Source organism: Polypterus senegalus, chromosome 14, assembly GCF_016835505.1.
Source record: "Polypterus senegalus isolate Bchr_013 chromosome 14, ASM1683550v1, whole genome shotgun sequence".
Taxonomy (NCBI): Eukaryota; Metazoa; Chordata; class Cladistia; order Polypteriformes; family Polypteridae; genus Polypterus; species Polypterus senegalus.
The window spans coordinates 105,648,476-105,664,921 of record NC_053167.1 but is presented as its reverse complement, the minus strand read 5'-3'; positions in this window follow the sequence as shown (position 1 = coordinate 105,664,921).

Genomic DNA, 16,446 nt, shown 5'->3' with positions numbered 1-16,446 from the left:
CAGTGCCGAATGACACATTTACAAAGTGATTGGGAGGTGTGAAGGAATTTAAGATGGTCCTACATTAAAAATATTTTCGTAGGCTTCAGGGATTCTAGTGTTAAAGCATGAATGATCATAGATTACTTTAAATTATTCAGAGCTTGAATATTCTGGGCTGTACATCAACATCTAAAATATAGTTTGCTTGATGATGCTATCACAAAGTTGACATCATCAACAACCACATAGCTGCGGCCACAGAAGAACCACTCAACATTGAAGCAAATGTGAATGTATCAGTAAACAAAATAGGAATTCAAATATAGATAGATAGATAGATAGATAGATAGATATATAGATAGATAGATAGATACTTTATTAATCCCAAGGGGAAATTCACATAATCCAGCAGCAGTATACTGATACAAAAAACAATTAAATAGTAATAAAAATGCATGTAAAAACAGACAATAACTTTGAGTAATGTTAGCATTTACTCCCCTGGGTGGAATTGAAGAGTCGCATAGTGTGGGGGAGGAACGATCTCCTCAGTCTGTCAGTGGAGCAGGACAGTGACAAGTCTGTCACTGAAGCTACTCCTCTGCCTGGAGATGACACTGTTCAGTGGATGCAGTGGATTCTTCATGATTGACAGGAGTTTGCTTAGTGCCTGTCGCTCTGCTACAAATGTTAAACTGTCCAACTTTACTCCTACAATAGAGCCTGCCTTCTTAACAAGTTTGTCCAGGCGTGAGGCATCCTTCATCTTTATGCTGCCTCGCCAGCACACCACCGCGTAGAAAAGGGCACTCGCCACCACTGTCTGGTAGAACATCTGCAGCATCTTATTGCAGATGTTGAAGGATGCCAACCTTCTAAGAAAGTATAGTCGGCTCTGACTTTTCTTACACAGAGCATCAGTATTGGCAGTCCAGTCTAATTTGTCAATATGTTGAATATAATAAAAACAAAAGAAACATAAGAATATTAAACATATAAAAAGTCACTTAGTCATATTCCTATTGGACAGAAAAAGTAACAATCATTATCATTTTCTGTGTTTAATCCTTGTTGTCCAACAAATCTTTGTCCAGTAGTCTTTCCACTACTGGGTATCCTGTGGGGTGGGACCCTCTACTCATGTTTTCTAGCATCACCTCCAAGCATGTGTTTTTTGACCTCATCCCCTTCACGTTCAATGCAGTTCACTCTTGACCCAATCATTCTTTGCCTTTTGCTCCATATGTCCAAACCATATTAATCTGTTTCTGCTTAGAACAATACCCTTCATATCCACACCAGGCCTTTCTCCTAACTCAGTATTTGTCTTCACTCCGTGACATTCCAATCATCCACCTGATCATCTTCATTCTTTACAACTTTACTTTATGTTTCACCTTCAGCAGCTGTGTCTCACAACTGTACAGCATATTACTGCATTTCACACAGCTTTTAAAAAACTTTCCCTTCAATGCCAGAGAGACTTCTTTAGAAGTCAGATTGACAGAAAGCTCCAAGAATTTCTTCTAAGCATCAATTCCTGCTATGCCAGCACCTCCAGCAGCACTTATCATGCCACCTAAGTAGCAGAACCCCTGTACTTTCTCCAAAACAACTGAATTGCTGATTTCCAGATTTATGAACATTTATGAAGCAGAATAAGCAGGAATTCAAAATTAGATAAATACCTTAAGTATAGAAATACATTTCAAAATAAAATGAAAATGTATATATTATTGACAAAAAAGTGTTGTTTATAATATGGAAAATAAGAAAGTCAAAGGACCACAAAATGATGATAAAAAAGAAAAACTGTGCTTTGATATGGCAATAAAATAAAAAAATTTAAATAGACCAAAGCTATTAATGTAATCACATAAAATATACATATGAATATGATAAATTAAAAGTTGGCAAATTAACCAAATCACCTGTATATATACATGAAAATGTAGTAATTTCAAAGATTAAAAAAAAATTCAAATAACTAGGTTGATTTAAATAACCACAAGAACAATTCTAAGCAACAATATTATCATGAATCAATATTATTAAAGACGAGAAAAGAACAAAGAGTTCTTCAACAGTAGAGTTATTCAGATGTCCATTAGAACTGTAAAACTTACAACAGTGTTGACATGAAACCCAGTCGCTTTAAAAAGGGTGTGTAACATGTATAACAATTAGTAGTCCTATTGTGATTTAGATAGCTTGGTCAATAATGATTCCAGTCAAAATGTTTCAAGTAGGGGAACTCTCCTTTAGAGCCATCACTTTATTGCCAGATAATAAAACTACAATTGTGTGTGCGAAAAGTGAGAGAACTTAAAAGTAAAAATAGTAACGATTAAGCAAACAGGCTTACCTACACCAATATCCAGACAGTTAAATTGTGTTTGTCACTATGCCTGCTAAAGGAGATAATTTATTATTTCTTTGAAACAATAAAGGAAATTTTATTTCCTTTCCAAACAAATTTTAAACAATTCTATAGTAGGCGATGTCACATGCATGCACATGGAAGGCAATTTAAGCACTGTGATGAATGTAGTTACCTGCCGAACCAGGGTTTGGAGCTGTGTTCTTATTCCTTCTCTCTTTCTCTGCGTATGTCTGTTTTCATGCTCACATCGCAATGTTTAAAAACTAAACTTGCTGTAAAGCTTCGTACATTCTCACGGCAGACCCCCTTCTGTACGCAAGTTTTCGCTCGGCTTTGCAAACTGGCGGCACCCAGAGTCAAAGCAGTGCTACTGTTCCTGTGTGGTTTCCCTTTCTGTTTTAGATTCCATGATGCAGGCTTTATAAGATACACTGAAATTAACCGCATATCGTTTATTAACTTAAGGCACGTGATTGTAATCAACCTGCAACAATATTAATGGTGCACGGAATGGCCAAGGTATTCTAAATACCACAGCTGCTTTAGCGTTGTTACTCTCAGAGCACCACTGAGTATTTTAACTCAATGTACTGTATGTGAGTGTGGAATCACAGCTCTACAGCAGCTGTTAGGAAAGGATTATGGCGAGTTGTGTCGAGGATTATTAAGATACAGCTACCAACCCTGGAAGATACTTATAGCACATGGTGCCTCTGGAAAGCCACCAGCATCTGTATGGACTCCACACAGCCACTCATTCAACTCCAGTCTGGCAAACACTTCAGAGTCTTTCTTGCACAGACCTCGAGGCTCAGAAAAAGCTTCATGCCAAGTGCTATAAACACACTCAATCAGTCCATCAAGTGCTCCCAGTAGAACTGTTTGTACTTATAATTACAATTACCTCGCTGTATACGTGCACAACAGCTGTAATACTGCACAGCCTGAGCCACTTTATGAACCATTTGCACTACCTGCACATATGTAAATGTATATTGTACTTATGCTTAAATACTGTATATTTTGTATCATTTTTTTATCTTATTATTATTTCTATTTTATCATTTTCTATGAAAATGAGTTTATGGAGAATATGCATATTAAATCTTTTTATACCATACAATGACAATAAAGGAATTCGATTCAATTCAATAGAAGAGAGCGTGTATTTACAGATAATGATGACTGTCTTCTAAGTCGATTTAGATTTACAAGAGCTATCTGCTGGGAGCTGTGTGCTGTTAGAATACTAGGATGTATACTTGATATAATTTTTATGATGAAATCCATTAAAGTATGCATATTACATTTTATAGATAAATCATTGTTCCTGGCTCTTGCTTGAAGCTTGCTGGGACTGGCGTGACCCTGGATGGATAGATGGATGGAATAATTAAACACATATCTTGAAGATTTTTCAATGTTCCTTAAAAGTTTTGGAGAATTGGAGTTCTGAGTTTACAGCTGGCTGGACATTTATCACAGAGCTTATATTGTGGCAATTAGTTACATGAAGAAAGAAAAGGAATGGACAGGAATTGAGGGTTAGTACATTTGCTACAATAAATTATTTCATCGAGGGTCGCACAAATCCCAGCAATCATCTTTTGGTAGGCAGGAACAATCTCTGGACAGGGAGCCAGCTCATCACTACCATTGCTCTACCGTGCCCCTCTGTTTAACACATGTCATCATGAAAACTATATCATAATATTCTAAAATGTTCAGAGAGCTGTAATATCATGAATGTAATGCATTCTGTGTGGAGATCAGTGCTTATGTGCTCCTGCCGGTGTAAGAGAAAGCCCATTTATGAAGCACGTAGTGATTCACACACATAGAACACATAGAAACAAAGCTTTTAACTTGTTACTTTAGTTATGATGGGATTTGTTAAACATCAATTTTAAGATAAAGTTTACGACGTTCTACTGTAATGACAAAATAAACTACGAGATTAAAGTGGAAATTTCGAGATTAAAATCGACATTTTGACCTTTTTTCTTCACTATGTCCCTATTTTTTTTTCTTTTCTCTGTGCCCTAATACACTTCCGTATGACACTCAGATGGTTAACTACGACTCGCCTTTTCATGACAACTTTGATATCTGACCGCTTCTTTTTTATTTTAGGCACTATGCGACTTTCTGAACTTGAACTTTCAAGTATTTCTAGCCACTCTGTATCACTTAATCAACTTCCTTTTGTTGTTTATACCACTGCTAAAGCCAACAAATAGTAAGTTTTTTCTTCCCTCCACTTCATATTCGCTGAAATTGTTCTTTTTTCCCTGTGCTTTTGCCATTGTCTTTTCACAAAATACTGAACTTAAGGGGCTATTTATCTTGATTTGCATATTCAGGGGGACATAATTCTGGGAGGAGTCTGGTTCAGGCGTCCAGCATGTACATGTGCGTTACTTTTCACGCTGACCGGGATTTCTGGAGCAGAAGTGTGTTGTAGTTAGCTTATGCACGGTTTTGTGCATCTGAAATTTTTTGTGCGTATGCATATTTCCACTCTTGTCCATACGCCAGGTTTTACTGTGAATTCTACACATGGCGTTATACATGATGGCCCAGGTGATTGACAACCTGTCCATCACTGATATTACCTCTGGTGTCCATTCTCCTAGAACCTGTCTATCTGCATAACCCGGAAAACCATCTGCCTGCTTCATTTCTGTTTTGGACTCGTGTCTGCAAAGACTTCTCCACAACTAACTGCGTGTGTATTTCCCTCAAACCTTTAAAATTATAAGGGGTTAGCCCAATTCTTTATCTGCGTTCCTTGTATCAATTTACAATGGGTAGAAGAAAATGTGAAGGAAACAAAGTAATAACAACAAACCATAATAACCAGAAAAGACAGCTCACCTCACAAAAATAAACTAATGCATAAAAATAATGATAAATAATGATACCTAGAGTTACACTTGCTTCATTTGCATAACACTGGCTTTGTAAAAGAATTAGTTATCCACTTTCAATAATGAGGACTCATGGTGCTTAACATTTATTCTTTGAAAATATAATATAAGCAACTGATAATATACATATAATATGACATGATTGGAATAGATACTATTCTTCCAAAGAGAACACTATTTTAAGTTTTGGTGGGAATATATTATTATGTCCTTTAAAGAGTCAAAGAAAACCTAGTTGTAACCTTATACTTATAAAATTGTAATGAAAGATAAAAATGTATGTATGTGTAAATTACTACAATGCACTTGCAATACATTTTTGGAAATAATTTGGGCAATGGCACCACCACAAATAAAATTAAAGGACACAAAGAGCATTAAAACTCTAATCTAAGGAACTGTAAGTTAAAGTATCTTTTACCAAAGCTAAGATTTATCTGAAGAATTACAAAGTCACAGGATACCCATGATTAATAAAGAGACTGTCACATTCAATTGAGGACTGTATTGCAATAGAACTGCTAAAGCATTTATCTTTAGTGTATATTCGATATTCAGTCTCAGAGGCTGTGGGGAATACTGTAAATCAAATCTGAATGACTCAGAGTCTTTCGTCTATGGCTTATGTGTTCATGCAATGTGCCTATTATGTAGCAACCTGGGTACAATACTAGATATAAAGTCAGTTTCAAAACTTAGGATGGAGGATGTTAAAAACAAAGAAAAATACAATATATTGTTAAAAAGAATATGACAAATAAGATAAGATATAGCAATGAAATTATTAGAGTAAGCTATAACTGATATAGTCTGTGCCAAAATTGACCACCTGTTGCTTTTTTCAACTTTTTGTATCTTAAAGAAGTTCACTCACTGAGGCTTCAGTTGATATCCCAGACCATTTTTATACATCTTGCCTGGATTATTAATATTTTGTAATCTACTCTAAAATGCTCATTTTAAAAGTGATGTAAAACACGATCAAACTCTTGTTTGTGCACCATGCTGTGAAAAATGTTTTGTTATTCGAGCTGCTGCATCACACATCCAACCACCAATTGCTGTCACAGTGGAGTGTGTACATTAAGTTTAAGTTAGGTGTGTTCAGTTACTCTTCTTACCATGCCACATGCCACAGACATGCATTTTAGGTTACCCAGAAATTCTTTATTGACCCTCTGTGGGTGGCTTTTTTCTTCATTCAAGATTCTGCCAGGATAGACAATGCATACTCCCCAACTGTACTATCTTAAGTGGATTAAGGAGGTTTGGGAATGTTATATGATATTGTAGTTAAAGAACATATTGAAGAAGTGTTATATATACATCCATCCATCCATCTTCCAACCTGCTGAATCCGAACACAGGGTCACGGGGGTCTGCTGGAGCCAATCCCAGCCAACACAGGGCACAAGGCGGGAACCAATCCTGGGCAGGGTGCCAACCCACCGCAGGACACACACAAACACACACCAAGCACACACTAGGGCCAATTTAGAATCGCCAGTCCACCTAACCTGCATGTCTTTGGACTGTGGGAGGAAACCGAGCGCCGGAGGAAACCCACGCAGACACGGGGAGAACATGCAAACTCCACGCAGGGAGGACCCGGGAAGCGAACCCAGGTCTCCTAACTGTGAGGCAGCAGCGCCACCGTGCTGCCCTATAAATCTTCAATATTCAATTAAATTAAAATAGGAACAATAAAAGCAAAACATTGATATTTGTTAATAACATTGTAAATGTTAAATTACATAAATAAATAGCAATCATAACAGAAACAAAACTAGCTACATCCAAAATGTGTTCCTTTTTTCCTAAAGAGACGCAAAATCAGGACATAAGTGCATAAGGAAAATCCATTTAGTGTACCATTCTGGGCGTGAAAGCAGCATGGAGTAATGCATTGGCAAAAAGACTGCATTCTTGAAGAAAGGGAGCATAATTGTAGACAACCAATGGATCAAGTTATTGTAAACCTCTACATCCAAAAGAATTGCACAGATGTGACAAATGGAATAAACAATGAAATAATTTAAAAATATAAACCAAGGAGTGTAAGAGAGACTGTTTCCCACTCATTCGATTAACTGGAATTGAATGACTGAGATTGCAGAACCAGGTTAATCCAAAACATTTTGATGTGTTTCCAGTTGACAGCGGGTGTGAAAAAAGATATCTGCTAAAGGACAACATGTAGAGGCCAAATAATTAAGTACTATTTGTTACTTTTTTGTAGTTTTTAGTCCATGTAAGCACTCTAAGGAAGTTTGCTATCAAGAGTATGCAATAAACGATAGATTGAATTGAACAGAAATTTGTGTATTCCATTGAATATCACATGCTGGGTAATATGATGAATAATGTGACCTGGGTTAGTGAACACCTCCAAAATGAACAGGCACTGATCTCCACATATAAGAATGGTGGCTGGTGATCTGTAGGTTTAGTTTTTTTAACTAACTTTTATACCCTTACACATGCTATATATTCTTATCTTATAACTTGATCAATAAGCTCTATTCTAAGGTTCTACATTCTAAAATTATTATTACAACAAAAATGTATTATCTACAGATTAATTATGCCTTGAAAGGATAAATGGCAGTGTTTCTGTTAGATATAAGAAACTACATTTCTTATAATTGCTTTTCCTGTAATAACCACAAATTAGAGAATCTTGCATCTTTACAAGTATTTAGTCTCAGACGTTTTAACTTACACTGACAACCAAGCAGAAACTCTACTCTACTATAGAATGCCCAGGAGGGGGGTAGGAGGACAATTAGCCAAGGTCTTGAGGATGGTGACCGTGTTTTGCTTCGTTTTTGCCTTTGTGCCTTATAACTGACTGCAGACCCCCAGAGATTTATTTTCTCCATGGATGACACTGACATGAGTTTTTGCTTTCCTCTACTCCATTGTCAAAGTTGTTGCCATAGTTCAACAATTAATTAATGGTAAGATATTGTTAGATTCCATTTATGTTAATCAGTTTCAAAGTACTTTGTTTTTCTGTTTTTTTAAACAAATCTGGTTTTGATATGCACTCATTATAGAATTAGTCATTTAGAAATTTGCAAATGCATTTACCTGTGATCTTAATATAACAGTCATGGTTAAGCAACATTTCCTTCTCGCCATCTTTACAGCATCATTATGTCGATTCCTGTAGCTTCTTCTTGTTGCTCAATGTAATTAATTGCAGTTTCTAGCCTTGACTCCGTCACTAATATAGTCAACATCCGTATGAGCGTATACTGTTTACTACAGCATTGTGACTGCGTGTGTGTGTTTGTGTTGTGACGTGCGAGTCCCTGTCTTGCACTCAAAAACTCGAAGCTGAGTCTCAGTACTTTTAGCAACACCAGCTTTATTAAGTTTGAAACAGCAACAGCGAGGTTATTTAATATAGCGGGATCTTTCATTCTCCTATACACAGACACAAAGTCAGGAAGGTTCGGGGGAAAGTAATACTGAGCCCAGCGTATATATAATGTCCTTTGTTCCTTGTATCACCCATCAACGGCAGGCGCTTATAGCATGTCCGCGATCTTTTCAGATTGGCTTTTACATCGAACTGCTACAGCGCTGGGAGACTGCGATTGCTTTGGGACACTCTTTCACGTGTCGTCCCGTTGGGTGGAATCCCACAAGAGTTTAGAAACTCACTCACACCAGCCATGATTCATTTCAAAGGTAAAGTGCAGGTTAATTTGCTTTATGTATTTTTACTTTATATTTTATATTAATCATTTTTATATGAATAGTTTTGGGTTCTGGAACGAATCATCTGAGTTTCCATTATTTCTTACGGGGAAATTCGCATTGATATACTGTACGAGTGCTTTGGACTGCAAGCACATTTCCAGAACGAATTATGCTCGCAAACCGAGGTTCCACTGTAATTAGCTGTGGAAGAGTCGGGAGCAACAAAAAATAGACTACGCTCATGCTCGCAACTTGTTGTTCTTGTTGCTGATTGATGCATATTTATTTTTTTGTTTTTTTGCAGTGGGACGTCAGATAATACGGAATGTTGGATAAGCAAAGGTAGGATAAGCAAGACTCTACTGTATTTAGTTATTATTTACTTTTTATGCATGTTATCCTATTCTCTGATGTTCCTTGTGGTTTGTGAAGAAATCCCCAAGGAACCACCCCTGTCCAACACCACCCCTGTCCAACAAGAGCAGACTGGGGAGTTCATGTCAATGTAATCTGGTTGATTTTGGTTGATTCTGCTTCTTGTAGATTTCGATTTTAAACTCATTTCCCTTGTATTGCCTTTCAGGAAAGTTTTTTTTATTATTATTTTTTTCTTTATTGAACATTTTGTTCAATTTTTCCATTTTCTTTAATAAATCCTACTTTGTAAAGATTTTTTGTGGCATGGAGGTTGATGGTGATCCTCTCTCTTGTGAAGCATTATGGGTGTGTTTTGGTACACTATAGAATATATTTTTGCCTGATTTAGGCTGAAGTCCGCCACTCAAGAAAGCTGGGTTGCCCTTTGGTGCACCTCTGTGCAGACTGCATCCCAGAGTGGTTTTCAAGAGTTTGCACTCAATGAAGAGTGCTGTACAAAAAAAAAAAAAATTGAACTTAATGCAAACATTTAGCTATTCAAGGATTTTGTTATCTATGTCGGAATATTTAATACAGTAACAGCCTGATAAGTAAAACAGACCACAAACAATTTTTAGTTTGTATAGTACTTTTCATATTACATGTTATCACCAAAGTGATTTTTCGAAAATAATATTTTACTTTAAAGGCAAAGTGAGTAGAAGAGACACCGACTGTTGCCACTGTGAAGCAGCCATGTGTATTCTTGCTAAAATCTCGATATAGTAAACATATACTGTCACATGTGCGACTACGAACGAGCTGATTGGACAAAGTAGAGATGATTACCTTCCAGGCCAGGGGGTGGTGAGGTGCTATAAACCTTTTTCTGTTATCTCTGCAGACCAAATACAGGAAAACCTGCCTGGTTTAACGTCACTTTCTGTTCTGGCACCCAGACTGACATCACGTCCGGTCTACAACATATAAAACCTCCCCCTTTCCAGACCAGTTCTGTTCATTCTGGGAACTCAACCTGAGAACATCCTTGTGTTGTCTTTAAACCTTTTGCAGCCAGGGACAATATATGGGTGGCTTCCCCAAACCTTTCCAGTGTGTTGAGATTCATTCTTTTACAATACATACACACAGAGTAATTAGGAATTAAGTATGAACAAAGATTATTTGTGATGTCCTTGTAGGAATATGCTCAGAATTAGATGCTGTGACCCTGCACCTAATTCTAAACATATTTTTTGTGCAAGACTCTTGGCAAAGGAAGATGGGAAGTATTCAGAGGTACTCTGTGTTACTTGGCACCTATTTAAAATGGTACATGCGATATTATTTATCTCAGTTTTCAAAAAGCTTTAGTATCCTGGTTGATAATAATCTTGAGGATTATTGTCAATTCACTGTTATTCTGAATTCTCAGAAATATGGCTTTGTCACTCTTGCATTAGTGCAAAAATAAAATAATTACAGGTGTTCCACAAAATATATAGGAAAACAACAAATAAACTATGAAATACTGTGTTTAAATATTTTCATATATTTCATATTTAGGGTTATCTCTCACGATCTAATTTTTTCTTTCAAGAATTTATATTTTGTACATTTGCCTTCAAAGCTCAGAACAAGTTATTTCTGTTTTAATCAAACAATTATTCTACTTCAATAAAAAAATGCATCAATTAGCAATTAGTACAATTTTATTGTATCCAGAAAGCTAAAAACTAAATACTTTTAAATATAAAATGTAACAATTTTTTACACTTTTTTTATAGGTTCATCCTATTTATATGTGATTATATGGGTGACCCTCCAAACCCCATTTTATTAATCCCCCCTTACACCCCCCTACCCCTTCCTCATTTGTTATATATTGCCTTTGATTTCTGTATGTCTAATCATTTTCTGTATATGCAAACCATATCACAGACCTTCGTTTTTATTTGTAATGTATATTATATATATAAGTATATATACTGTATATATATATATATATATATATATATATAATGTAGAGCTAATGCTTATTTCCACATTGAAAATAAAATAAGGTAAAAGACACAATACATAATAACTTTATTAAATTTACATGTTTCTCTCAATGTGTAAAAACCAAAACCCAAATATCAATCAACACAACCTAAACACGTCTGCTTGGCTGGTGAAGAGGAAAGAACGGCTGCTTCATAATCAAGAGGTTGCATGTTCGATCCCGGGTCTTCCCAGTATTTGATTTGAGCCTATAACACCCAGTGTAAATTTTTGCTACTTGTAAAAGTGTTTTTTATTATTCAGTTTTATTCTCTCTGTGACATTCACATAGTACAACGTACTTGCCTCTCCCTCTCTGGGTTGATGTCATTTATCTCCATTCTTTTCACAAGTGCAGCGATAACCAAAGTTGGTGCTGTGGTTGATGCCTGGTCAGAACTATTTGTTGTACCAGCAATCAAAAATTTGATACCCCGTGACTGCTATCAGACATACGGCATTTGTGCTTTGACAACAAAGACACCTGTGTAGAATGAGTGACAAACCACAGATTTGCTGTGATCTCGGACATCTGACAAGGTTTTGTTGAGAACTGTGTTTTGAGTTACAACCCAGGGCAACATATTACTGTTGATGAGCACCTGTTTCCAAGCAAGGTGCGTTATCCTTTCTTGCAATACATCTCAACCAAGTTTGACAAATTTGGCATAAAGGTTTGGGTTCCGGCAGATATGGAGACAAAGTACACGTCCAGTGCTACTCCTTAATTAGGAAAAGATCCCAGTCATGCCAATGAAGAAAGCCTTTCCGAGACTGTAGTCATAAAGCCGTATCTGGACAAAGCAGAACCTTAACAACAGACAACTTTTTCATAGCGCTTTCGCTGGCTAATAGACTGCTGCACCGCAACACAACTCTGCTTGGCACCATAAATAAAGTGGAATGCCTTAGTGAGCAGGGAAAGCTCAATCTGGCCTATACTTGTGATCATATTCTTTCATTAATTAACCAAACCTCATGACCACAGGTGAGGGTAGGGATGTACATCAACTGGTAAATCAAGAGCTTCGCCTCCAACTCAGAGAGAACAGTCCACCTTTTTCCTACTGAGGATGTTGGCTTTAGATTTTGAAGTGCTGATCCTCATCCCTGTCGCTTCACACTCAGCCACAAACAGTCCCAATGCCTGTTGAATTTCACAGCCCAATGAAGCTAACAGGACCACATGGTCTACAAAAAGCAGTGAAACAATTCAAAGGCCACCAAACTGGACCAATTCTTCTCCCCAGCTGCATCAAAATCGTATTATGTGATATCTACTGCTCTGTACTTGAAACATTTCGATTGCACTATTATATTGTATTGAGGATTACTTGTGTTCTGTTCTGTGTATTGTATTGTATTTACCCCCTTTTTTTGACACCCACTGCATGCTCAACCTACCTGGAAAGGGGGTCTCTCTTTGAACTGCCTTTCCCAAGGTTTCTCAATCAGTCAGTCAGTCATTTTCCAATCCACTATATCCTAACACTGGGTCATGGGGGGTCTGCTGGAGCCAATCCCAGCCAACTCAGGGTGCAAGGGTTTTTTTTGAGAGTTTCATTTCTTGTGTGATTTTGGGCTGCATAAAAATAAATTTTATTGCATTGTATTGTATCTTGATATCCTGTCTATAAAAATCACATACAGGATATGAGACAAAGTACAGCCTTGGTGGACTACCACACCCACTGGAAACGGTGCTGATATCTTCATGTTTTTGCAATTTGCTTTTAATATCTGTACCTCTATGCTGTATTATTAAGTTTACCAATTAAGGCTAAAAAAAAAGACCTAGAAAAATAAAATCAGGCTTATGTACTATCTTCCCACATTTCATATATATTATAAGCATGCACAAAAAATAGAACATACTGCAAACAAAAGAACATTTCTGAATGCACTGCCCTCTCAGTAACATTCACTGCATATTATTATTACTGGCATTATTTCACAGAGGCAGTTTATTGTCACATACCCAGCAAATAATAATAATTTTCTCCTGTGGGTCGCATTAAAATTATTCCTTGGATGTAATCCAATCTCTAGTCAAAAAACAACATCTCATGAATTAACTAAAAGAACACAAAACGTGTGAGCCATCTTACTGCTCTGAACACCGAGTCACCTTAAAATCAGAGTGTAACAACGTTACTCTATAATACAAAATCATCAAAGATGAAAAGTCATCATCCTCCTGTTGAGGTTGCCATTAAAGGCATTGTTTTTCATAGCTTTCTGCCTTCTTTAGGTTCTTCTGGAAGCAAAGGGTGGCCAAAAGGGCCCCTTCTTATCATGGTAAATATTTGCACTGACCCAAGTTAACACAGTTATTCATATGTGCTGTGGCTTGCGGATCCTCGGTGTGCAACTCTAACTTTTAAATTAAAATGCAGTATGTACCAAAACAAATGATTTATTAGATAGATAGATAAATAGATACATAGATACTTTATTAATCCCCAAGGGGAAATTCACATTAACTAAAAGACACAAGGCAAGTATTATCAAATAGAGAACAAAATACCATATAAACAAACAGGAAACAAGTAAACTGCCTACTGGCTAATTTTCTAAAACCACCATGCCTCAAGCACCAAGATATGCTCTTTCTATTCTGACAATCTTTATCCTTCTCTCCCTCTCCCACTATTTTAAGAAGGTGATCAAAGGCGGATGCTCCGGAGCCATCCTTGAACATTAAAAATACCAAGAAGCTCATAACTAAACCAAAATAACAAAAAGTAATTGTTTATCGTAATTAACTTTAAAAGGAGGCTTCAGCATCTCTGAATGTTCATCCAGAGAAATTTAAACATTAAAGCTTAAAATGCAGCAGCTTTCCATTTTAAAGATTTGTATATCTCAAGTGGTCATTACATGGTCTCAGTTAAATCCATTGAACTGATCCCAATCAGTGAAACAGGGTCGATGATAGAAACGAAGCAATTTTAGATAAATACTGTAGATAGATAAACAGCCCGTCATTTAGGCTTTTTAAAGAAGCTCTATAAATATAATTAAAATACACACACATTTAACAACAACCCCTCAAATATGCTCTAGATTTAATAATAAGAAAGCAAACTTTTTACTTGGCTAAAGATGTACCTGACTACTCATGGAAATTTCCATTTTATATACTAGAAATAAAAGATAAAAACGACATGAATTTCCCGTAGCCATAACTACTCATTTCAGAGATGAAGAAGCCTGAAGTTTAACATTTATTGATTCGCTGATGCAGAGAAATAAAAAACACACTTTACATTAATTCTGCCTTGGCTAATTAGCTGGGAATGTGTTCACTTCTTTAATTCTGTTGTGACTGCGTGCTCACTAGAACAACAGACTGAAACATTAGCATCTGTTAATGTTAAATGCTGAACTTTTAATTTATCACTATGACTGTTGGAGGAGATGTGTTGCAAAGACCCTTTTTATTTGGTTACAATGGAATGTAGAGACAGATAAACTGTAGGCATAAGTTCACCTGGCCAGGAAGTTAAGAACTAAAAATAAATAATATTCTATTAAATGCACTTCCAGTTAGAGCTTTGTGCACCACACAATAATTACAAATACAGACACTCTAACAAGAATATTGAGATTCTTAAGTTATCACTATTGGTTTAAATACTGAGGCCAAGGACGGACTTCAGTGGGGTGTCAGGCATAGAGCAGAAATAATGGGTTAAAAAACTTACCACATTTTTTCCCTCATTTTCTGCTCAGTTTGCTGTTCTGAATTTTTATTTGTTCTTTTACTTGTACCAAAATCATCGTAGTTATACAAACACAAAAGATTAAAAGCAGAATGCCAAATGATCATGCACTTTACCTTTAACATTAATCTGAAATCAAAATCCGTTAGCTCAAAGCTAAAGGCTTTGCCTTAAACTCTCTTACAAACACACACTCTCAGAAATGTTCTGGAAGTATCCACAACCTTGGACAACCTAACTTGGAAGTAATGATGGTGGTCTTTATACTGGTGATTACACACATTACACTTCTAGTTTTCACATCGTAGCAACCACAAAAGAAAGTTTCCTAAAATAGCTTATTCCATGGTAAAACAAAATCTTGGTACATCAAAATGAAAATAAGGGGTGAATAATGTTTAACTGCCAAAAAGAAATTAGAAAAGACAGGAATTGGAATCGACATATTACCTTATTATAAATGGGGAAGTGAATGGTCACCTTTCATTGACAGAAGCACATGCCCAATTGGGTTACTAAAATTAAGCCTTCCCAGAACACACATTGCTTGGGTTACATAAACTCTGTCTCTCAATGTCCGTAGCACATTCAGTGTTATTAGATTTTGAAGACTGAGCGAGGCAGTCCCTTTCTGTGTCCATATCTCGAGAATTGTGGTGGTGGTGGAAAGGTCCAGAGTTACCAAAACAGTGCCCCATTCGGTGTCTGGAGCACATGCTCATTAACTTTCAAGTAAAGCAACCCCTTGGGTGACGATGTCCTAGGTGACCGCCTATGTTGCCTAATTAATTGATTGGCTCTACTTTTCCCTGAGAAAAATGAATTAATATTTAGATTCACAATAATTATTGAAAGCTGGAACTAGGTCTAGGTGACACACAATAGGTCTTATTATATCATCTCCTGATATGTCGTCAAATTAAATTATTAAGGTGGTGGAATGGTTGACAAGATGTGATACTGTGCTACTGGATCTAGATTATGCCTGCTCAGTCTATAATCGTATGTTATGTTTTATTGTTAAAGACATAACATAAATATATTGGTACACTACTAATATCAAGTTGATTTATGTCAGTCATTAGCCATTGTACTAAATAAAACATAAGAGCCATTTATTTTCATGTGATACTCTATAATAGCAGTCAGAATGTGCTTTGTAATGAGCATTCTTAAGCACTTTAATACATTCAGTATGTGCAGACTGGTAACCTTTAAACTTGGCTGATCTCCACTTACCCTTTAATTTCCGACTTTTTAATCCTAGTCACTGCATGTTCTCATTAAACCAAGACAAATCCTTTTTCACTTTGAT